The 26,291-nt window shown below is 38.0% G+C and overlaps 1 protein-coding gene across 1 annotated transcript in view; it reads right to left on the bottom strand.

The window, feature by feature from the left end:
• Positions 1-17,568, bottom strand: part of LOC150088426 (uncharacterized) — a 134,451-nt gene extending 116,883 nt beyond the window's left edge. The window contains exon 1 of the mRNA XM_090370770.1: positions 17,239-17,568. The gene's annotated coding sequence lies outside the window, so the exon portion shown is untranslated. The remainder of the gene's footprint in view (positions 1-17,238) is intronic.
• Positions 17,569-26,291: the final 8,723 nt, after the last annotated feature.

Below are 26,291 nucleotides of genomic sequence, written 5' to 3'. Positions count from 1 at the left end.
CAGAGTCTACTCAGTAGCTATCAGGGAGAGCGCCTCTAGCGACAGTTATGGAAAGTTCGCGAGCAAACAAAATCTTGCACCAGTCCGCGAATTAATTAAATGAATACCCCTCGTATTTGACCACATACTGTCACAGTTTTATATCAGGACAAAGCCGCCGTAGCCTAGTGGTCAGGCGCGCTGGTGCATAAGTACACGTGCCTTGAGTGACCGGGGTTCAAGCCCGTGACTACTGAATACGGTGCTGTTTCTTGTAATCTATCTATCTTGTGAACTCCTCTGACCGTTTGGTCGTCCCGGAGTATAAACAGAAAATTTACTTTTTATTTTTTAAATAAATAAACAAACAATTCAGAGTTTATCTTTCATTTTTACAGATTGTTCGAGAAAATTTATTTCCCAACCAATCCAGATGATTTATTGAATGAAATGCCCTGCACAATTTAACATAACTGCAATTCAATCACATATGAAATAATCAAGTTTCAGTCAGAGTGAGATTGAAAATGAACGCAGGACTAACAAGACCCTGATGAAGTGGTTAGAGAATAACACTACGAAACGTATGTTTTTTTTTTTTTTTTTAGATATTTCTTAGGAAATAAAATACGGTTATATTGTAAAATAGGAACAACCGTACATCTAATCCCTACATATATTAACATTTTCAGCTATTTTTAAAGCTGAAGGCATTAACATGGCATTAAATTCTCTTCGAAGACCTATTCTGGCACATTACCAGAAACTAAATTTTATTCTGTTAAACCCAGCGGGAAGGGATTCACCTCTTCAGACATTCATCGAGATGTCAAAGCATCCAATGGCTATTAATAAACAGTCTTCAAACAAGCGAATGCACAGTGTACAAATGCTTTGAATTATGAACAGATGAATAAAGAAACTACCCGTGGATGTCCACAAAACCCCGCACCACCCTAAGAAAACTGAAATAAGTGTACACAGACCCAGACAAACTAGTAATACAGCGGATAGTTGTGAAAGAACCGAACTGGAGGCCCAATATTTGCAGTTCTTTCATTTATACGCAGAACAAATAAGGGCCGGCGCTGACAGACACTAAGGGCATCCCAAAGAGAAAGCAGTTACTGTGTATTATGAGACAGAGTAAACCTCTCCCCAAGCAGATTAGCATCAACCAAGTTTACCGTTCTTGGCGAGCCACTTGGCCAACGCTGACCTTTACGGAATACGGCTACACCCTTCGGAAAATAAAGAGCGGTTTACATGTCACCCATATTAAGTCGCTCTCCGCGGGCTACCGATGCCTGTTACACGGATCGGATGCGTCGTCAGAGATACGATCGAAAAGGAAACTCCAGTTAACATTGATAGCAATTACGGGTTTGGTGAATAATTACTATTGATGAATTATTAGTGATTACAGGTTGGCGGGATTGGTGAATATTAATTAAAGACGGCGAATGTTGTTATTAGAACACATAAGTGGCCGTTGCACGTTTCCTACCATTACGGGGCTCCTGATGCTAATGACGGACCAAATTAAGCAGCTCCAGTCAGCTGTGTGCAGGTAATGATCCGTGGCCATGATGGAAAGGTCGCTTAAACAGTTGTTTCGTCATTTGTTATAGATACCCGGCGTTTTCAGTCGGTGATAACTGGCTCGTCTTCCTACCATTAGTCATCTAATACGGCGAGAGATTAAAAAAGAAGAACCCTTAATACTTTAACTGCTATTGTCTTTTGTACCGGTGAAATCATTGGTGGTGACTCTTCGTTGCTAATGCAAACAGCTTGTCCTTCCTCAGTAACACCTTTTTATCACTGTAGGGATAAAAATTTGTGGGGGTAAACTTAAGAGACAAGGGTATGAATATTACCATCTCGGTTTGGGAACATTTGGTGGCTAAAGCCATGTTGTTCCGCGTGTATTGTCTGTAAATTGCGTGTGTTCTGAAGTCGATTTTCTGTTTGCTGGATGAAAAACCCGAGTTTCTGGAAAAAAGAAAACTATGCCACCTTCGTCTGAGACCGACTAACTCAGTCGCATTGTGAAGAAGACCATAAAAATTCCTCCCGTCATCAAAGGGACTCGAACTCAGGTTTATTCCACCTGGTGTGGGGAGAACAGCGATCCTACCAACTGTGCCACCCACAAGGGCCTCCAACTCGGAAGATCCGTATCTTAAATCCGATTGAGCCTCTCGCTGCTAATATGGCGTGTGATCGACGCCGCTTTTTAAAGTGTTTCTGTTATTTTTGAAACTTGTAAATGCCCACGTGCTTTTCTTCATCAATATTCTCTAATTAGTTATATCTTCTGCTTTCATTTCGATATGAATTACGAGACAAAGTTTTGTTTGGCGTTTAATAGACGCCATATGAGCAAAACTGTCTACCTTTCTTCCAGACAACTCCCATTCCTATGTGGAGTCTCGCAGACTCTAGGGCAGTGTGTGTGTTTCACGTAGTCGTGGAGATTACTGAATGCATTTTCATAATCGAATGATTATTAATTGATTTTTTCCTTATCGATTTTGAAAATAACCTAATTTGCATGTAATCGATTATGATTCTCGATTATGTTCATTAGTTTCAAGGCAAGGGGTGGGTGACCTTCAAAATTCTAAAATTATATGGTAAAACTTTATTATTACTGATATCTTTCGTTTATTGTCTTTGCAAATCATAATCAACAAATCAGTTTCCAATTCAGTAAAGAAGCTAAAAAATATTTTTGATGTGAAAACATCTATAGCGTCACCTAACAATGGAATGCAACGGAAACGTGAATGACGTCACATCCTAAATGACGCTAACTCAGTCACTAATGTTGATTTGGTTTAGTAAGTAGCGGGCGTGAGCATGAAACGTCACAATCATATTTCCTCATGATTGTGAGGTCATTATTTTACAAATGGATTTCGGTAACCTCTTCGAAGCCAAGGATGTTGTCACAAAAAACATCTTTTGTGCGTAATTTTTTATGATTAAAGTAAAAAGTAGTGTCACACAGACGCCATGCGAGTGACTTTGTTAAACTGAAAGGGGAGTGATGGAAGGTTACAAGCAGTTTCCTTCAAATTTTCAGATAAAAAAAAGTAAATGCGTTTTAATATTTAAATTAATTAATCGATATAATTCCAAATATGAATGAAATGAAAACAATACAAAAATTTTAAACTATAATGCCAAATCGTGCGAGTAGGGCGTTTTAATTTGAAGGATCCCTTAACTTTTTTCTACTGGAGTGCACATGACAGCTTTTATCGAAGTATACAAAGGCATGTATTATACTTCGGACAGATCCTTTTAAAGATATTCCGTGTCAGCACTTTGTTGTTAATGCCAAAAGATAAAAAAAAAGCAGCAGATTAATGAAAAATGAGCAGGAAATCGACAAGTAACACGAAACAAGCAACAACAGAGCACGAGACACATTTCCCTATTATTAGCACGTTGAACTTATGAGGCGCATGTGGCTGAAAGCCAAACGTTACCAGGGGAAACACCCTGGAAATTACTTTAATTGTTGAAAGAGACCAAACGACACGCTACTCATAAATCAAGAACGTGGACAGCATTGTCAGCCCTTTTCTTTTACCTGTACTTTGGCGAACCACATAAACTGGTGCGGACTGCTCAAGCCCAAACGATTTTAATCAAATCATTTCCAATAAATATGTACTTAATGCAATCTGTGTAGTAATTCTATGCGCCAGTCTCGCAATGAGAGTTAAGAAACACTTGCATGTTCAGCCATGCTCGCATTAATACGAATAACCATCGTTGCGCTCCGATGATCAAAGTGGCCACGATTTAATTCGGAACTTTTCATCCAGATGGAAGACGCTAATCTGATTATGTTGTTTCTGTACGCAGTTAACGATATTTAGTAATGAATAATTGAATATTATCAACAGAATTTTCTTTTTTCTTTTAAATGGAATCCTTAATGCGTGCCTCGCTATCCTTAATACATCGTACCGGGATGCATTTTGCCGTCCCTGCGACCAAAGAAGCTTTGCATCTATTCCGTGATAAATATACAGAACTTCGCCAAGGATTTACAGCTTTGTTTCCCAAAATCTATTTCTTGTATCCACCAGAAATTCAAGATATACGCAAGCGAGTACAAAGAAAAGGATTATAGTACCATGCCAGTTAATGGCGAGGGGGGAAAAAAGAGTGGTATTTTCTGGATTGCGCTCATCTCGAAATGCATTAGAAAACAACCCCCCTTCTCTCTTCCTTCTTTTCAAGCATTAAACCAGATTTTAGAAGCTGCAGCCGCAACTATTTAGCAAAGCGAGGTCTTCCTCACGAGCTACAGGCTTGAAAAGATGGCTTTAGCAGTTCATCAAATCAATAAGATGCTCAGTGCATTAACGGGGCACATGTCTCGAAAGTAGAGATGTGAAACATCATGATTACGTACAGGTTCTGCAAACAAATAATTCCTAACTCACTTTGAACATGAATATTCACTCTGTGAGCAGCTCTGTGCTTGTTAAATACTTGCATAGGAGGGAAGACAAAAAAGGGACAAGGGAAGATATTCACTACAGAGATAACGAATATGCAACCACCGTAGGTTCTTAATGCACTGTTGCAAAAAAAAAAAAAAAAAAAAAAAAATAGCTCATAAGTTATGTTTTACATCTATGGCCCTATTTAGTCACTGGACTTGGATAAATTTGTCTAAACTGTGTGCGTGTTCTAAACATTGGCTTGTCAGTAAACTGTTTCTGTTCTAAAGATTGGTTTGTCTGTTTTATGTAGGGGAATGGTTTCCAGTAAAGACCGAGACCTCTCGCCCAATTAACTTAACCCTGGCAACAAACGAACAAAAAGATTCAGCTTAAAGTTTTTTTATCCAGTGTGCTTTAATCCTTAAATCAAAAGTCCAGATCTTGTTAAAAATCACTACAAAAAATTTAAGGCATAACAACATAATTAATCAACGATTTAATCTGGGGATTTAGAAACCGATTTTATCAAGTGAATTGATTGATTCTATTGAGAACTTAATTATTTCTCAATTTTTTGTTTAATAAGCTTTTGGGTCCATCAAAACCAGGAACAAAATTGTGAATAAATGTTTTATCGCCATATGAGGCAACTTCTAATAAACAGTATCTTAGTTTGTCCAGTGGAGTTGGGAGCAATCGTCGGTGCTGTTTAACAAGCAACACTATACGCTGTCCTGGTTTGTTCCTTGAATATGGGAACGGGCGATTTGGTTTTGAATTTCGTAAAATTCTTGGAAAGTTCGGACTCAATTGATGAGTCCGAACTCAAAGTTGGTCTTAATTGATGAGGAAAGTTGGTCAATTGATGTGCTAGGAACGATGGTACAGTATCTGTTTCACATTGAAATCCTTGGTGTACGAATTTTCTGCAGCTTGTTTTGTAAAAGCTGCAGAAGGCCTTCATATTGTCGTGTGGTATCAATTCCTCTTGCAGTGCAAGTATTACTACATTTCGAAGGGAAGCCACGTTTTTGGTTGTACATCGGAAAGTAGAGAATGGGGCGCAAAGATCACAGGATCTTAAACGTGTAGAAGATTCTTTTGTTTAGGAAGGGTGTTAACAATTTGGAGAACATCCAGTGGGGAAATGTGGAGTCAGCACAGTAAGAGTCGAACTAAGTCAAATCGTTCAATGACATTCCAGAAGTTAAGTTTATGTCATAACCAAAGGTTACCAACACAAAAAACAGTCTGACAACCAGGCTAATCAATCGAACACAAATAGATCGATACTTCCAGTATAATAGTTACAGTGATCAATACTGTAGGAACCAAGTTAACAGCGTATTTATGTTGACTACAATTTTTTATTTATAAATCTCCAGAGAGCGACAAGCCCTAACATTCTAGTTACAGGGAAGTGTAAAAAGAGTTGCGTTGTATTAATTCATACTTCTTTAAACAATTTTTAATAAACTAATACATGTTAAATAATTTATTGATGGAGCAGATTTTGCCTAGCTTTCAAAGCGATGCATCGAGTTATTAATTAAAGCGAAACGTCAAGGTAGGAGATCGAAATCAGTTCATGAAGAGGCCTTGCAAATATGCAGCGATCTCTGGCATCTCGGGATTTCGAATTCAGCTGCTCAAATAAATTGCATGTTTTGATGGAGACGTTAATGATTTTAAAAATAAATTGCACGAAGCTCTCTTCAGATTAATGCATCCCTTGATTTAAATTGCTTCTAAGCTCGTTAAGAAAGTTTTCCTTTAAAATATTATTTTCGAATGTATTCTTTTCGATATACTGATTGGTTGATAGATAAGTGACGTGTTCTTTTTAGCTCCACATCTTGTATAAAGTTCAGTTAAAAAAATCCTTTCGAAAGTTTCTAGTTGTGTATGCACAAAATGATTCGAAGTATGAAAGAAAAAGCAAAAAAAAAAAAAAAAGGAATTAATTCGAGAAACTGACTTACTCAGCCCAGTGTCAGAGTGCCAGTAGCGGCGTAGCCAGTATACCAACAAGGGGAACAAACAATAGTTTTTTTTCCAACAGTGTATATATGGCTAATCACCCAGGTTACTCTTTTAAATGCCAGTGGTATCACAGAGAATGAATCATGGCATCGCAGGAATACTTTAGATGAAAACCCATAACATGAAACGTGTGGGAAGAATGAGTGTGAATATTATAAGAAAATTAAGGTGTTTATTTATAAACAAGTGGATTAATCCGGGAATTGTGCCTGAATGAACCCGGGCATAAGTTCGCCTCTTTAGAAGAGTGATGGAAGACACGTTTACCCATGATCAGCACGGCTACCCCTTACACAAACCTGGAGTTTCTTGGCGCAGTTCCAAGTGTGATAGACGCCTTTATTCTTTTTATTCTTCCTTTGTAAATGTTTCAGTTCCAGCAACTTGGTTCTTCTACCAGGACAAGATGCGCGCATCATTCTTATTAAAGACACTGTCCACCTTGCCAATCACAAAGAACAGCTCCACGTAAGCCATTGTACCTCGCTTAACTTACTCCTATTACAGACTGGGGTGGATTCGATGGGTGAAGAATTATACCCGCACTTTGTAGAGCAAAACGTTGCTTACCGTATATAGATAAATGTACCAAAACAAACACCAAGTGTGCGTGCAAGGGGGGGGGGGAAGCTGCATTGAACACCACCTGAGGATCGGTTTATTACAAAATCTGCCTCCACTTGTTCCCTACAATAAAATGAAACGAAAAAAAGTTCTGAAAAAAAAAAGAAATGGGGATCTACAGAAATACCCATTCCGTAGGAGATGGCGTTCTTGGCGTCCGGACAACGGCGAGTAGCAAGGCGAGCGTAACGGCTATATGGTTGACTAGGGTGGACGGCTCCTAAGCACTTTAAAAGCCTTTAGCATCGATCGGGACCACGTGCGCCGCAGGAGCAGCAGTGGGTGTATATGTGCAAGTGCGCGCGCGCGCACACACAAAAAGCGTGACCACCAAAGAAAATATCAGTCTCGTCCTCCCCAATTCCTCCCCCCGGACTGCAAGATTTCTAATGACCCCTTTCGTTACTAAGTACGACAGCAACTCTGTGCCGAGTAGTTCGTGGAACCAGTCGGAGCGGTTCCGCCATCTTCACTATCCTTTACATCCCTTTCCCGCCCCTCTCATCATCGTCTCTCCCCCCCACCTTCGGCACAAGCTGGGGAGCTAAATGCTGTCACCAGCAGCAGTGTCATTGTCACACCACCGCTAATTTCCGGACTTCACATGACACATCCCGTCAGCGTCTTGTGAAACACCATGGTGTCACTTTCCGAACACGGCAACGGTGCGAGTAGTCGTTTAGCAAACACCATCTGTGTGTGTGTGTGTGTGTGTTTTTCTTGTTTGTTTGTTTCTTCTTTTTTTTTATCTTAATTTCATGAATCTTTACGAGGCCCATTTTATTTTGTTTTTATCCTTCCAGCAAGATTAAACTCTTTCGCTTGAGATTTATTGTAGCACGAGACAATTGCATGACCCCAGCTAAGTAATCCTACTTCATTTGTACCTGGTATGTAGAATTTATTTTGTATTCGTCTTCGTAATTCTTTCGTTCGTTTCACGAAATCACGTGATAATTTCACCACAAATTGAGATTAAAGGATATTTCCTCAAGCGATTATTACCCTTCCATCATCTAGCGTATTCATGCTCATACACACAGCGAAATACTAAACTTTTCTTTTTTTATGTGATTTTTCTTGTAACTGATTCATAATCTTAAATATTTAGCAGGACAATGAATATACCAAATTACCACCAACTAAAACCACTACTGTCAAAGTTCGCTTTAAAATTTGAATACAGATATGCGTAACACTGACCCCTGGCCATCGTTTTATTAACTAGCCTATATTTCTTGAACGGTAAGTCTAGTCAGCAGTGAGGTGGCCAATATCTCTGTCTGTCCAGAGACAGCAACACCTACTGGATTCATTAAACCATGAAGTGAAATTGGAGTAGCTTATATTAAGGCGATCACAAGGTGGTCAGATGTAGGTGATAGTACCGTTTGTGGACTACACCAAGTATTCTTAATAGCTCTCCTATTTGAGTCTAAAAGGAGCACGGATTCGAGCTCCTTTTGGACTCAAAAGAAAAAAAAACTTTTTGATTCTCATTTTGTTCTCCCGGCAGAGGACAAGTGATTTACCTTTGCAGTGATACCGATTTTCTGTAGTCGGCCTTATATCTCCTCAACTTGAGTCAAAGATGGGCAAGTTTAAATTGATGAAGAGAACATACCACTTGCATTAAAACATCCACTTATTTAAACAAATTAGAATACACAATTATTTCCGGATAGACGGATGTTGTTAGAGTTGAGTCGACAAGATAATTCTGGATATTTCTAAATGGTGGATAAACCAGTGGGGTAAATTTAAAATTGTATTCACTTCAAAAACAGTCCAGCATAGATGGAGGGAACATTCTGAATTTAATATTTCTATAACAGATAAACTGTTTGAGATTATGCGCAAATCCATAAAACAGAGCCATTCTAAACGTACAGTCTCTTCTTTAGCGATCAAGTAAGGGTGCACAGAGAGGCTCTCAGACAAGTCCAGTGGAGCTTCTTCATTATGCCAATCTGATCAGAAATTAAAACATTTTATTCAGAATCAAAGTTTTCGTTCTTAAAGCCAACTTAAAAATATACACTTGTCAATCTGCCGATTAAAAAGCTGTTGCCGACATCATTAGTTTTTCGACCTTTTGAACTCAACAACATGAAAATCTGCGAATTTCATTGTCCCACTAATACTGTAATTCTTCTTTTGACCAAAATCATTTTGTCCACATTTCAAAGAAAAGAGGCTTGTGGAAGCCAGAAAAACAGGGATGACCCGCTGATTCAATACTTCCGGTAATTCATACAGGTATCGCCGAAAGAAGAAACGGATTCCTACCTCTCCCCCCCCCTCCAAAGCACTGCACTAGTTACTGTAATTTTCCGGGTGTAGTTCCGCACATTCCCACCAACGATGTACGCGTTACGTGGAGTTTTTCTCCCTCCACCGTAACTCTGAGACTCCCACCCTCGTTTATTTTGTGGAGGGGGAGGTGTCAGGTGATTCGAGTTCTTGGCCTAGAGTCTTTTGTTTCCGTTTTGGCTCAAAGACGTCGTCAGCTAAGAACAGTCGGTCATTTGAGAAGCCCACAGGAGAATGAACCAGGATAAAGGTGCCAGAATGGTCACACTATCATAAACGATATAATAGTACACAGAATCTCACGCGCTGAAGGAGGTCACAGGTTGGGGGCCACGGTGGAGAGGTTACTAATGACGGTGGAATTCGTGAACAGAGCGTGGGAGGCTTTAATTTGTGCAAGTTTTTCCAGAGTGCGCAGGGGGCCCCAAAAAAAAGGCGAAGCAGTAAGAAGAGGGGTTGCGCAAGCAATCGTAAACATTAAGACTGTTGCCAATCAGTTCATAAACGCAGATACACATCTCTGATAAGAGAGGATGTGATATTGATGCAAAAATCCACGTGCCATTACTTGGAGAAATAAGGAAAAGCGATTTTTTGTACCACGAACCGGTAATAAATGTTTATTATATCACATATTCTATTGGAAAGGATCAGAACTGCTCTTGCGTGGATACTTTTCCTAAGTGTTCACATCAAAGAGGAAGATGCAAAAACGTATAAAATAATGATGCATTGCTTCATTGATAACCACTTCAACTAGAAAATTTGCTGTTTTATCCACGTGATAAATAGAAACTGTTCAATTCTCGTTCCGCTTGTTTCAGGGGGTAGGGCTGTAAGTGCACACACACCTTCCGTTTAATAGTATATTGGGTTTCTGTTGTTAGTTCGTTAACTGTGAAAATGAAAGCAAGTTTCCATCAAGTGTAATAGGGGTATCGATTCTACGCTGGGATCGATATTTAAGAGAGTCAGCTGCTTGCTTGGTTCCTTTTTTCCCCCCTTTTTTTTCTTGAAGAAATAGATACTATACTGATTCATTCGAAAGTCAGAAGTGGTTTTAAAAAACATGTTTTGTCCATCTTATGAGCTATTCATCAAGCCTAGAAGGCCACTGCAGTGATTTTATTTATTATTTTTTTTTGTATCAGAATCAAATAACAAAAATTTCAAAAGGGAGGGTATTTTCGAGACGCAGCGAAAATTTAAAAAGAAACAAAATATTTTACGGTAATGGAGATGTGAGGATGCAATATTTAAATAAAACATAAGTAAAATAGGCGTAAAGATTACGTTAAGTTCATAAAATTGATAAATATCTTTACACCAAGATAGCCCCAGCTTCAGAGTGTCTGCTTTCGTTTGATTAATAGATTATTGTGATTAAATGTTAGATTAGATTCTTTGTTCCTAGGAGGATTTAAAGCGAACAGGATCTTGTAGGGTTCACAGTAAATAATCCAAATATTCATTCCGCAGTCAGATGTACAGACCACAGAATAAACGAAAATTGCAAACACGGATAATTCTCCATCTTCAGTTGCATCCATCCATCTGCTTCTCCAATGTCAACTTTAATAGAGGTCCGTAGTTTTATCAGCGTATATGAATAGAATAAAAAAAATTAATCTTCTACAAATGCAGAAAACAACTTTTTGATTGCTACAAATACGAAAAACAATTCTTCTTTCCAGAAGAATACAAAAAGCTAATTAGCCATGAATTTAAAGAGATCGAGAAATTTAAAACATGCAACCTCCATTCCATTATCATTGTGCAAGAAACCAACAGCTGTAGCTGGTCATTTGGTTCGGTTTACAAAAATATGTAGGTACTACCAACTTTTACATTTGCGGCATGGTTGGGAATTTGACTTCTGCTATCCGCCAAAGGCTCTACTGATTAAGCAAAACCACAACTTCACGTTTGTAAAACTTAGTATGTTAAAAAAAAAAAAAAAAGTGGGTACTGCAGCAAGGATTTTCGTATTCTCGAAGCGTGGTATCCCTTTCGGCCAAGCGTTTCCCGCCTTGCAGCAACGCTGTTTTGTACCCACTTTCGTTTCTTTACGATCAACATTGCCACTCAAGACAGGTAGCAGTCGCGGCCATCAGCTGGTGCCTGCATTGTATCTCACGTGGCTACCGACTAAAGATACGGCCCCATAAACCGTCCTAGCGGGAGAGTGGTGATAGGATAGGAAGCCATAAATCTAGTAGTACAGCCAGGAGCCTCTGAACATGCCAGATATTATAACCTGAAAGTAGATGTACGTGGAGGGCTATTTTTGGTGTTTGTTGCCAGCAACTGTCTGCCTTTTCTTTGTTTAGACAAAAATCTCCCGGAATTCAAAGCCGAGCCTTTTCTCCGTTATGATCGGTTGAAGGGCATTTTCGCCGTTGTGGCACTATTTCAGTTATCCAACTACAACCACACCACTCACATCAACCACTTCTGCTGATTTTTATTAATGATGATTGTTTATTGATTGTGGGATCTTGTTGCAGGCTTTAATACCTTACATCCCGCATATAGGGTCAGAGAAGAGGTTACAACTATTCCGACTTCAATCCTGACAAAGAAAAGTCATGTCATTCAGTAGAGATCTCTTTGATCAATTGAGTGTACCACCGTATTGTTTAGCAATTTGCCAAGAACCGTTTTAGGCTATGACGTTTATCTGTTTATGCCATGATATGCCACTATGAGATTCTTCCAAAAGTGGTTTCCATCCTGAAGAAGGATGGAAGCCACTTTTGGTTTAAAATATATTTACATTAATGAAGTAAACTGGCGCCCTAAAGTAATACAGTAACAAAATGGGTCCTTCCATTTCACCAAGTATCAACAGTATACACGTAAGGAGATTTGTGAAAATTGGTTTCATAATGTGCCTATTAAAAGCCCAAAATCGATTCAAGTCCAATTATAAATATTAAATAATTCAAAGCTTAAGTTTACATTTGTAGAATTTTAAGAAAAGTTATTTTATACAAATTATCAAGAGGAGATCTGGACTACTATCGGAAAAGAAATATGACTACCAACATAAATTCTTTACAAAGCTATCTTAGAAAAATCAGATTTAAATATCAGAGGAATGAAATGGGCAAATTTTCCTCCCCAATACATGCAATGTCCCACTTATTCGGCCTTTTGATCTTATCTTGATCAGTATGTTCAAGTGAAGTTTCATCCAAAAAAGGAAAACTAAGAGTTAAAATAATTCACACAGAGACGCGAAGAGATCCAATTTAAATAAAGAATACTATTTATTATTAAATTCTGCTTCAAAATACTTCAATTTACACAAATGCGTAAGAACATCTATAATTACAAATTACAACACTATTAGAAATGTTTGAGACAAAATAAACATTTATTAAACAATAAGGCACGGTTCCATTAAACACTTTGAACACGATTATTTTAAAATTACGATTATTTTATCCTCTAAAAACAGTTAACGATTACAATTGATTAATTCGGAAACTAAATTCGTATTTTGTCTTATTTAGTACGCAAATATAAAGAATGTCTTAATTTCTTTAAGTCATTTATACACTCATAATCCACACTTTTATTTTTTATTTAAACTAAAGCCAACATTCGCGAGATGAATAATAGCATGGCCGCTAGATGGCACCACAATGCAACTTTAAAGCAATCTGTATACTTCAGTGGAGATCATTGTAAAAACACATTACGTATGCACCGCATAAATAGAGGTTACTCTATTACAGTTCTTCGTAGCGATATAAAGAAACTAATAGCACAGGAAACTAAGGAAAACATTCAAATGAAAGAGGAAGCAGGGTTACAAAAAATGTATAAAAAATGCTAAGCTGCATATCAGAAAAAAACTATACTTTTTTTTCTTCTTTTTTGATCCTACACGCCAGTGTTTTATTTAGTTTATCAAAGTATTATTTCTTACCTCCAGTTTCATTAAGATCCTAAGAACGATAACCGAAAGCAGAGGTCACAGAATCCTGGATGGCGCGGGGAATAAAAAAAAGAAAAAATATATTCCGAGGACAGTCTTCTTTTAGGCCTAAGCATTACCTAACAGAATTAATTCGCTGAAAGCTTTTCTTTCGTACCTCCCAGCAAGGACAGAACAGGAAATGAAAACAGTGCGGTAAAAGATGGTAAAAAAAATTATTCTCTATTGAGATAAGAAAAATAAGTAAGGAAAATAAAAAAAAAAAAAGCTTAATTTCATTGCTGCGTATCAGATCATTTGAAATAAGTAATGGACGTTTTAATACCTGGAAGTCTTTTTGGTTTTTGCAGGATTCAGAACATCTCCGAGAGGGATTAAAACGACACAGAGACGTTAAAAAAAACAGGAGACAGAAAGAAATTCAAACTTTCATCGTGCAAAGTTTCGTAGAAGAACGTTAAACTTTGGCGATAAATACGAAAAGGGTGTTGAATACTGTGAATGTCTTGGAGGTATGCCAATAAAGAAAACAAAAAAAAAAAGAAAAAAAAGTGTCGTTTACTGAAGCGCGTGCAATTCGACAACACAATTTCTGTAACCGGCATGTGCTAGGATGGACGCATTTAGAAGACAAGAGGCCGAGTCCTCGTTAAAACCTGACTATATTGTGTTAGTAAGATACGAAACATATGTTGGCTCTTAGCCTTAAAGCCATTTGAGAATAAAATTTATTCAAAGTACCATTTATACTCGAGTGAAATTCAAACAATTACCATGTTGATAAATTTACATGTATATAAAATTGATGGGCTGAAAGAAAGGTCCTCAATGATTAGTATAGTGTTTAACCACTTGTCATTCGTTTAGAGAGGTCTGGGTCGAAGTCGACGACTGGAGGAATTTCTAAAATCCTCTTCAGTCGAGGCTGTAATTAGCCTGTCTCAGGCGGAGAGAGTAGGATTTTCTCCCGTCAGTTATTCCGGGCTTTTCAGCCTCAGAATGCAAATCGGCCGATAAACACACTTGTACAGATACAATACACATATGGAGTTGGACAACACACGGGGACCGTCAAAATAATAATATATAAATAATAATATTGAAGGGAGATTAATACTCAGGCCCCTTATACAAGAATGCAAATTCTGAATGGGTGCAGTGATAGAGTTTCATAGGTGCAAAAAGAACGAAACCAAACCGATACACATATATAATGTGTTTTGAAAGACTTATGACCTGCTATACCTACGACAAATACGTTTTTTTTTTAATAATTTCAATTGATGAATTCCAGCCTTCTGGTAGCTTAATATGCCATTAATTCTTTAACATTTTCATCAATTTAATTGGTATATGCCAAGTGCATGTAGGTGGCACTGTTTGCGAGATCCTCCACTGATTCAGATAATCAACGTCCCACCGCAAATCAATGTTTAGCGCGTACTCATTATTTATGGGACTAGTTGTGATCCCGGGGTAACGTCTGGTCACTGGAATTTTATGGTCAAATTTGTATGCTGCCACAAAAGTACTTGACCCATTGTACGTGGCGATACTTGAGTCCAATACAAGTAGTTCCTTTGGAAGTAAGGAGCATCTGACGAAGATGAAAAAAATTAGTAGTACAATAGATTACTGGGAATACAATGGGTTGTAGTCTTTATCCAATCTTCCAGTTAAAGTGAAAATATGCAAAGCGTCTTCTGAGGTATGGGATAATTCTTTTTGCTGTTATACACACAAGCAAGCCAGTTCCTAGTGCTATATACACTTTTTCAAACAAGGATTAGATTTAAAAGCAAGCACGCTAACAGAAAAATGAATACACACCTCGCTGGAAACATAACCACAGCTCAAAGTATAAAAACAAATGCAAAATGGATTGCTCATAAAAAAAACACAATTCGTGATTTGAAATAATAATAACTGTACGCAGCTATCGCTGATAAATGATATTCCAGCCACCAGCTGTCAAGCAAAAATAATTCAGCGTCAGCGATATGGTTCTAGAATTTCATGAAACAGTCAAAGGTTGTAATGCCATTAATTCTAGAGCGACAATAGTTACAACTGTCACTATGACATGAGCCACGTGATTCTAGAAATAAATAGCGAGATACGTCTTGGAGCACTTCTTTATAAAGACGATAGTTATCACTCTTTCTGTGCGATGGACTACTCCTAAATGCTAGGCACGTGCTACCAGCTTCTCGAGAAGACACGCGAAGGTTCAGTGAGTAATCCACAAGTCCCTGGAAACCTTATCCAGTTCATTCTTACAGGGGATAGATTTTTTTTTTTTTTCATCTCTCTCTCTCTCCCTCTCGCTCGGCATTGTGTTTCTATCTTGCACGGAACTGCACTGATAAGTTGAGCCCGCCAGTGTCATGTTTACACTGTTGATTTCCCCACCACTCTGCACTCCTCTCCACTGACACGGAAACTCTAATCTAGAGTTACTATGGAGACGAAGGTGTCACACGCTCAAAATAGAGAAGAGATGCTGTTGAAATCTCTCGCTAAAATTTCCGAAGCCGAAATGAAAGTGACCACATGTAGGTGCTTGAGAAAAATAAATAAAAAATGTTTGGTACATCTGAAAGAGAGATAAGCAAACCCAAATGTAAATATAATCCTATTGTTTTCATTTGAACGCGAGATAATGCCAACGTGAATTGGAATGAGTTGTTTATGGAGATTAGAAACGAACTTAAATGAAGTGTAGGAGATTTTCCTCAAGGAATCGATCTTTTTTGATATTTCTTATTGTTTCAATAAAATCTGTTGTACAGAATCATAAGTGATCATTTGGTTGTCACCCGGTATGATGCACCAAGTTTGGACTAAGACTCAGTTCTTTACATGTCAATAAACAGAATTACAATTTTCTGATTGGTATTTTTCTAACAATTATCATGGTGGCGTTAATAGATATTCGTGTTATTTCTTATAATTCCAATTAGAGTTTTTGAAAATCCTCACGGGGATTTTTCAAAAACTTAGTAACTGTGTTTTCATGCCATCGACAGATGTAAGACAAAAACAACTCTAGTTTACCGGCCTGGTCGCTTCTTGACAGAATGAAAAAACGGTGTCTTTTAAGAAAGAGAAAATTTAAAGAAAAAAAGATTTACAAGGATGTCATTAAAAATGATGGCTGATTTAGTCCGAAATAACATCACTCCTGGTTATGTGGAAAGGGGAGGTTACAATTTGCACGAGCTCGAAATTGGCTTACAAAGTACATCGTTAAGATTAGTTGTCACTCGCGGTAATCATGCTTAGTGAGGAGTGTTAGGCCGCGATAATGTATATCAGCATGGAACAGGGATGAAGTGTAAGTCAGCTGAAAGCCCTCTGAATGCATCATTATTGATTTCGTCGATGAACGTGAAGGAATGTGTATTTTTTTTCATTCTTTTATAATTTATGTGTTTTAAATGCAATCAGAAAAAGAAGAAAATGCGACCTTAAAATGAATAAAATTTTATAATTTGTGCACGTTCAATTTTAAAGAGTCTGCTGCTCTTCATTATTACATTTTTCTGCTCATTGTTACCAACAATCGTAAATTTCTGCTTATTTTTACCAACAATTGTATTACTGCGGTACTGGTAACAATGAGCAGAAACACGACATCGGCTGATCATATACATTTCAAAGACCTGCTATCCATCAGATTACGCATAATGTATCATCTCCTTCGTCTACTAGAGTGGTAAAAAAATAAAAATAATAAATATATAAGTGGAGGTCTCTTATTACTAACCAATTTTAACCAATCCTCGCAAATGTTACTGGAATGCCGGCCACAAAAACACACACAAATAACAATTCACAGCACACAACAGAACACATTACCTTTCCGGTAGGAACCCCTACGTCTAATGCAAAACATTCCCTCTGCAGGTTCTCTCCGTAGCACGCACATGCAGCGGCAAGGGAGACGCACCACTGCAACCGTATACTACAGCTCCAGCGGACAGGGAGACGCTCATACACCGGCAAGTCGTCTTCACATCTTCTTGCGACACGACAACACAGACACAGGACGAAGGTAGGAACCGGGCAGTGAGCATCCTCTGATTACCACGGGCGAGCAAACGGCACTGGAGAAGCCACCAGCACAGTATCAGTAGTAGCTCTACCAGGAGATTCCTGGAGATGGATCGGACAAGGAGGTTCGTACCTCGCCCGCCTCACCACTTGAATGAGCTCGGCAGATGCTTAGCTGATAGGTCAATACACGACGTCAAGCTAGGACTAGTCCACTGGCAGCGAAGGAGTAGGGCTGCAACGTGACGAGGGGAGGTAGAGCGGAGGACCTGCCGTCTTTGGCGTCAGGTAGGAATGGACGTACTTCCGGTATATGCCGAGACGACAGGGAGAGAAGAGAAAATTTCGCGTTGGAGCTGTCGGAGGGCAGATGATGCTCTTACGAAGACCGTGATTATTTGTCGGAATTCGTATGCGTGCGTGGCGTGGTTTTAATGCCTTTTTTTTTTGTGTCCTCCCCTCGTCAAGCAAACAGTGATGATCTGCATGAATACGTCGAGACACAGAGTACCGTTTCTAAGGGATCGCTCGTGCAGTTTTAATTCCCCCTAATGCGCGAAATAAATTCTTGATAAGATGACGTCGCTCTCTCATCCAATCGCAGCTTGGATTGTATTTCCAAGTAGAATAATGTCAATATGACATTGTACCACGTGACCTTAGCTATTGCATCACGGGCGACTCGTGATTATATCATTCACAATTGTTTACAGTTGCGTTTATTTTCTGCATTCATAATGATTTCAATACAGAAAATACTTTGCAGTATTATCAAAAATTGCAATTATTTTTTTAAATGTTTTAAAATTATTTTAATCTAAAATAAATGTTTAAAATATCTTCAAAAGTATTTGAAAATACTGCGCAAATATTTATAAACTATTTTTGACCATTTCCTGAAAATGTAGAAATTAAATCGGAGATTATTGGTCCATCGGCACTGCAGTAAATATTTGATACCGGTGTTATTTGCAAGTTCCATCGAACAGTTGACATTTTTTTCAACACGAACTCTACATTAATTTCTATATTCGTCTTTTATAATACAGCGAATTTATTAACATTTAATAACAATTTAATTTTATTTAAAATATACGTTGCAGAACTAGATTTCAATTAAGATTCCATCTTTGATCAACTTAAATGAGCTTTACCCACAACGCTGTTGTAGCCTTCCAGGATTGGTGTGGGAGTTCTGGCAGTAGGGCCATTTTCTGAGATTATAAGGATCTGTGTGTAATTATACTTGCTGTTTGCTTTGAAAAAAAGGCTGTACTCAGGGTGAGCGGGTTTGAAATGTATTTAGGAGCTTTTGCCATTAAACTATATCATGGTCACTGGTTCTGTCTGTCTTTGTGACGATTGTTGTGGCAATTAAATGAAATCATCTCGTGGTGCCACTAAGGGTAGTCGGAATGTCGCCTCTGGCACCAGTACCGATCCCTGTTCTGTATACAGTATATAATTTGCTCATATCCGTTTGTCGGTCAGTTATGCTTCCGAGAGTACCTCGTTGTGTTTCGTGGTATTTGTTGCAGTACATTCGTCCGCGATGCTTTTCCATTGTCCACTGCGATGGTATTTGTTGAGCCATATCCACTATTTACACAGTAATGTTTCTTTACTTAAGAGTATAACCTTAAAATCTGGGATAACAATAAAAAAAAAAACATTTACTTCATGGAATTCTATCAGATCTTTTTGCGGAAAAATATAATATTATTATAAGATTAATATATAAGATAACCTTAATTAAGAAGCAGAATATAAATTCCTTTTTTTTGTGACGGAGAACTACAGAAAATATAATATAATAGATGTGTTCCTCAAAGCAAATAAATAACAAATATCATTCATGGGGAGTTGGGATAAAGAAGTACGAGTAATATGATTAAGAACTGAGATTTCATAAATTGCACATCTCGAAAAGTAAAGTTTACCTGACAATATCATCTAAGAAGTCGTAAGGTGGGTAGTTGAGTTAACACATTCCTCAATGTTTGGGAATCATAATCACGGCTCTCCAAAAATTGAGACACCAGCATTGCATAAATCAGGAATTTTGCAATATATCAAATCTCTACTGCTTTATAGTTAAGCAATAGTTATTACGTAAGTAACAAATGCGGGAATTTCAAGATTGGGGAAGTGAAATGGGGGTAGTGAGCAGTAGGAGGCGGTCTTTGAAGCGCACTGGGATGGGAGGATAGTTTAGATATTTAGTCATCTTCGATGGTATGCATGACGTTGCATATTCTTGAGTAGGGACTGACAAAGTTATGATTAGCTACAATCCAGGAGGGGAAGGAGGGGGGGGATCAGGAGAATGGCTGTCGCATATAACAGGGTATGATTATTCCAGACAATTAACAATTATTACACAGAACTCCCATGTTGTTTAAAACGCTGATGGAAGGGACTCGTGGCAAGAATACATTTTTCTGTTTCTGTTCCAGAATGGCTACACTGAAGCCTATTAGGGTTTACAAGAATTCTGCGGTATCATGTGAATTCGAACACGCAGAATTAATAACAATGACCACTGGGCTACCTTTGAAGAAGAAGAAGAAGAAGAAGAAATCTTTATTGTATACAAAATGCATATGCCGTACACAATACCCTTCACGGCTAGAAGCCAGGGGTTTACAGTAAAGGTTAACACAAGGTAAAAGTCTAATATAAAGGTTACAAAGGCTAATACACTGCAATAAACAAGGATGAGATAGGAGAAAAAATAATCTTATTACTAATTATACAAGTATAATGAAATGAAAGCAAATGGCAAATTTACATATGAACGTAAATACACAACAGCATGTTATCATGCTAATTTATCCTCCAGGGAGCAGTCCTCTTACAGTGTTGGAGTCATCTGAGCAGGCGCAGAAAGTTGGAGCAATGTAGTCAGGGATCCATGGGAGTGATGGACAGGTCCTTGGGAGCAGGTTCTAATGCCCTGTGACATGGTCCTGAGAAGGAAGTCGATGGAGTAAGTTCTGCCTGTATTTTTTATCCAATGCGAACTTGTAGAGGTCACCATCCAAGGAGTATACGTACTGTAGCATTTGCACGGGTATGAAGCGATCGGATAACTGTAACCGGTTTGGGGTGGCCTGGAGGACTGGATTGGCCCGAAGGCTTGGGACCGGGATCCTCCAACCGCAGTTAGCCCAGAAGTCTGGGTGCGAAATAATGCCAACCATCATTTTTACAGAAAAGACGAGTCTTCTCTCATGGATAATGGCAGGAAGACTTTGCGATCTTTGTACCAATGAATCCCACTTGTTAATAACAATAGATCTTAGCGCGTGGAGGGTTCTGGGATATGAGGAGGTTTCCAAGCCGGCATAAATACTAAAAATATGACCTAATAATTACCAGTTCGCCCCTACAAGCAAAATTCCTGGACAATCACACATAAAATACCATGAACTCTTGCAGCAGTCTGTCTACGCTGTTCAGAGAGAACTTGATGTCGGATTGCAAAAGTATTCCTAAGTCTTTTTCATTGACTATTGCCTTAAATTTGTTGCCGCCCCAGTAATAAGATCATCTGGGATTGCTATAGTTTCGAACCTTACATTTCCAAAAGTTTACTTTTAACTGCCATTTTAGAAGACAAAAAATTTATGAAGGTCTTGCTGAAGCCGCATACAAACCATCACGTTTCAAGGTTCTTTGAAACATCAGAAACAAAACGGTGCCGACACCGAACTCTGAAGAATTCTACTCGAAATCCTGGTCCAAACAGAACGATAGCTCTCTATAGCTATTTTCTGAATGGACCAGGATTTCGAGTAGAGACATACTGCAATAGAGATTATGGCATATCCTTCTGACTTTTAATTTAAACTTTTACAATAAACTTTTATAAATTTTAATAAATCTTCTCGATCAATATTTTAGAGTTGTGTTTTGTTGCCTAAAGAAAGTTCTTTGAAGCTATCAGTTCCAAAGGATTTAAGCACAATTAGTGCAGTATATATGGGGAGTCCATTTCTTGCGATCAATTTGCAATAGGGGCATTATAGGTTGACACCAAAAACTAGGAAAAAAAAGTAAGCGTTCATTAATATATTGCAACTCTGCTGATTGACCTGTCTGTAGGTTTACTTCATATATCCTTCTGACATGCAAGATGGGGGGGGGGGTAGAATAGTCTATAAACCACCAGACACTGATCACTACAACAAGATCTAGAATGCTCCTGACTCCAGAAGTTCTCAATCAGCAGTCCAAATAATACGAACAGATTGACCAAAACCCAAGTACAGTATGTGAAAGTTAAACTATACATTATCTTATAAATTGAGGGTGTTAATCAAAAACGGACTGAACATTGGAAACCAGTGTAAAATACATGATAAGACTACCGTATTGAAAAAAAAAAAAAAAATCATTATTGTTCAGTCATTTTGACGCAAAAAATTATTTGGCTCATCAGCTATCCGTATAGCCTCATCAATGTTGTTACCAAAACTATCATGTAGTGGCTCAGTATGGCTCAGTCCGTTCCTTCTAGCGTTCAGATATGCAGAAAATACTTCATTACTGTCTTTCATTCTCTTTGCAAACTTATTTTCAAAGTCTGCCTTAGCATTTTTCTGTCTTTTAGTAGAGGATCGCTGTGCCGTAAAGCATGTAAGATCAGTCAAATGGATTCAGATCCGAGGGTCTGGCTGGCCACTTCGAAAATCATCCTCATTTCGAAGGAATTTATCAACAAGCTGAGTTTACTGTCCATGAAAAAATGAATTACTGACCATTAAAACGAACTTAGAATCTTCGGTCTTTAAAAAAACATGCGTAAGGTTCCAGGATCTTATTGAGCGTAAGTTGTTTTCCTGAAAGATGCGGAGATCAGTCAGGACATTGATCACGATGCTTCCTCCAGACCATCTGATATTATACAGATGAAAGCATGTTCTGCATTTTTACCAGAAAAGAAAACGTCGAGAAAATGTCATCTATAGAAGTACAACTGACGGCGTTTTCTGCAGGTCAGATGAGTTCTACTGCGTCCACAGTAGATTAGCCCACTGTAAATTAGCCCTACTGTGGACGGAGTCCTGCAGAGAATCCCCTTTCTTAAGCCTTTTGTATATAGTTCTTTGGAACTGCCGTACAATATGGCTTTTGAGAGCTGGAGAACGAGACAGCCAACTGATTGTCACGTCCCTATGGTATTTCGCTATTAGGATCAGATGGCAGCCACCTTGAACGACCTGTTTCATATTGTTGCCATAATTTCGGAACTGCCATTTTTGATGCTTTTGTCTCTTTAAATTGGTATTTTGATTCATATCTCCAGATTGAAGTGAAGTCGTGTAAAACGTCACTAAAGTCCAGATTCATGTAAAAAATTTTATAATTACGTTTTAAAAAATACGACTGCAACTTAATTTCGGTGTAAATAAATAAGTGCATGAGGCGTGTGAAAAAACTGTTAAATTTCACCGGGTTCTCAAGCCAGTAAAAGGTTATTCAGCTGGAAATAGCCACCAAATCAGTTGCATCCTCAACCGATCAAAACACATCTCAATAGAAAAACAAGAATTAGATTGATTAGCTTAGCACAAAGATTAGTTAGAAGTGTATCTGTGGGCCAGAACATAGGCCAAATCTTCGTTACGAAGGCCATACTCCGGAGATTTTAATTAATGCAGTTGATGCAGAAGCACAGCTCATAAACAACAAAGAAAGAGAACACTCTGCCATAAGGTAGTTTAGCCTCTGGACCTTTAGCATCAACGGAGTTTTGGGGAAAAGGAAACACGTAGCACAGTATTACAAATCGCAATGGACGCAACTTTGGATGCAGAATGTTTCTAGAGAGAAATGGAGTGTTAATTAATATATGCTAGAAATTGCGCTCGTGGAAATCCCAATGTTTAGTTTGCACTCTGGAGTTCCTCATAAGCCGTCCTGAACACAACGAATAACGAAGGAAACAAAGATAAGTTGGCCACCGACCCAAGGGAAATCAATATTCTACACAGCGGAAACGTCTAAGTTCTAAGAACAAGCAAGAGGAATCATTATATTAAAATAGGAAGATTATTAGCTGCTTTACTTGTTAATGTCAGTCGTACAACCAGGACTTGTAATGGTAATGCGGTTGTACGATTATTCAGCAGCACCTAAAATTGCTCTTTTCTTTCCAAGTGTCTGCAGAAGTTCTACGAAAGGTGATTATCTACATCATAAAGGAATCAAACAAAAGAATTCATCTATTCATTTGTGGAACTTAAGATCAACAGCTCAGTCGAACAATTCAACTGCTCATCTACTTGCGAATCTATTGTAATATAATTCTTGTAATATGACAATCTATTGATTATCAGATTACACGAATAAATTAAAATGTATTTAACATAATACATTTTCATTTATGCGATATATTTACATACACACATTTAAAATATGCAATTTCGCTCAAATTCATTTTATAAGGGATGTAAGGTAAGGTCGCGTTTACGTTTTAAATCGCTATATCTCAGTTTCTACTAGTCCGATTTTAAAAATTTAAAAACCAAAATATATCTTATTATTATCCACCTCGTCAGACAACGGGACAGTGTCAAAGATGCAATTCTGCCTTCCCCACCCAATTTAGATTGCAGGCTTCTCTCTTTCGACCCAATTACCAACTGAACTTGAATGTTTGATCCCTTGTACACCTTTCCCATTTTAGGGGGTGGACTAATTGTTTTCAATCTCTGTACTGACGTAAATATACTTATTAGTTGTTTTAAACTAGAAAGAAAGGATGTAAATATCTTAGCGCAATAGTCACAAAAAGGATATTTCTCTTGATATGTGATTCGTGATAATAGCTGGCTATCTTCCATCTGGTCAGTGGTTTCAAACTTCGGACGACTATACCCTTTCGGTCTTAAAGACACTGTATATACAGATCCCACAAGGACAAACCAAGTTTTTCCGCAGTCTCCATATTTTTGAAAGATGTACGGCAAAGAGCCATTAGGAAATCAGTGATGCTCATTGATTTTAGATACAACGGCTGTAAACGTTGCCAAACACTACAGATGTGAGTTTTACGTAGATATCGACCATATGTGAATAAATATCGATATATTTTAAAAATAGATGAACGCTACCGCCATAAGCTCTTCATAAGATAAACACGATACTTTTAGTACTTTGAAAACTTTTATGGAAAAAGAGAAAACTATCTCGGAATAAGCACAGGAAATGACTTAAAATTCAGTGAATCACATTCAGAACGTAATTATGTCAAAAAATCCAAAAGAAAGGGAACATTCCATTAATTATAAAAATGCAGAAGGTCTGTATGGATAAAATTTTGTTGACAAATTACACTAAGAGAAAGAGTAGGTTTTCCAATTCGATAACTAACGGAATAATATGTTATTAGGCTGGATATACATCGCACAGATCCTCGTGTGGGCGCATCGAAAGACAGTGATGGATAGCGACGCGAGTTTGCGATAAAGTGGTAGCATTTGCTGACACGCATTCAAGGGTTTAATTCGTACAGGAATCGCATCACTAGCAAACTCGCTACATCCCAGCATTCCCTACGAAAACACTGCCATTCTGGAATTCCTAGTAAAAAGTACAATGGAATTCTATCTCTCAGGTCTGTGCATATATGAGAGGGAAATAATTAATTATAGATCCTGAAATACTAAGCGCTGGGACTAAGGATAAAATTATTTTCGTTTGTTTCCCTTGTTCCATTCCTCCAACTTCGTCATCCCCTGAGGATTTCTCACCGTTTTCTAGCGAGTAAGAACACATCGCTCGTGCTGTTATCACCTGGACATGCGACACCCGACTTCCGTCAGGAAAATCTGCATATAATTGCAGGGCTGTCGTAGGTTAAAAGCGGGCGAGATGCACAAGAGAGGGTACAGAGTCACACGCTTGCTTTAATTCAAACAACACCTGCGGATTCTCACTGTTGTCCACCTGGGTAAAGCATTATTATTATTTCTCTTTTTTTTTTTTTTTCTCCCTTGAACGCAAACCCTCCTCGTAGCCTGCGCGATGGGCGGTGTTTGGGATGTAAATTTTTATTGTTTTTATGCTCGAGTTGCTATGGTTCGCCATTGGTGTTCTGAGCACGTTCTCAAATGTCAGAAAAACATCCCCAGGACTTCCAACAGGCTGAAAATTGTAGTTTATCTACGCTATTTCCGTTAAGCTAAAGAATGCAAATAACTAGTTCGGTTGTCAACTGTGACTTTTATGGTCTTCTAACATTCGTACGATCTAAGCTGAGGTCGCTTCCACACGGCTGGCCACGTTCTGTAAATTAGTGTTAAATGTCAGAGCAGACTAAATGGGTAATCAAAGAGAACAATGTCCCATTTAAGTGGAATACAACCTTATAATTATTGAAATGGAGACGTTATAATCATTAACAGAGGAGTTGGGCTAACCTCATTACTCTTGGTTTTACCAAAAAAAAAAAAACGAATGAATAAATAAATGCAATCTTTTACTCATTAACAATGATTCTATAATAGCAAGTCCACATTGGAATGCCTAAACAGTTTGTTTTAATTCTTTCCAGTACACGTATTGTTATTATTAAAAGTAAAATAATATCTAATTAAATGAAAATATAAATTTAATAATTAAAAAATAAGGTATCTTGATGAACTCAGGACTGAATTTTGCGAGCAACTATATAAAATAAACTGTGTAAAAAAAGAAAGGTATCTTAGAAATATTACGTTTATTAACTAATAACAACAAGCAACGTAAGCTTTAATCGATCACACTATCTTTAAGAATACGAAAGGATTCTTAAAATCATATTCACAACACAAGATCAGCAACGATCAATAATAAAATTACTTGAAACA

This window comes from Mastigoproctus giganteus, chromosome 3 (genome assembly GCF_048544385.1).
Source record: "Mastigoproctus giganteus isolate SK-2022 chromosome 3, ASM4854438v1, whole genome shotgun sequence".
NCBI lineage: Eukaryota > Metazoa > Arthropoda > Arachnida > Uropygi > Thelyphonidae > Mastigoproctus > Mastigoproctus giganteus.
The sequence above is the reverse complement of the archived record's forward strand: the minus strand, read 5'-3'. Positions and strand labels throughout refer to the sequence as shown.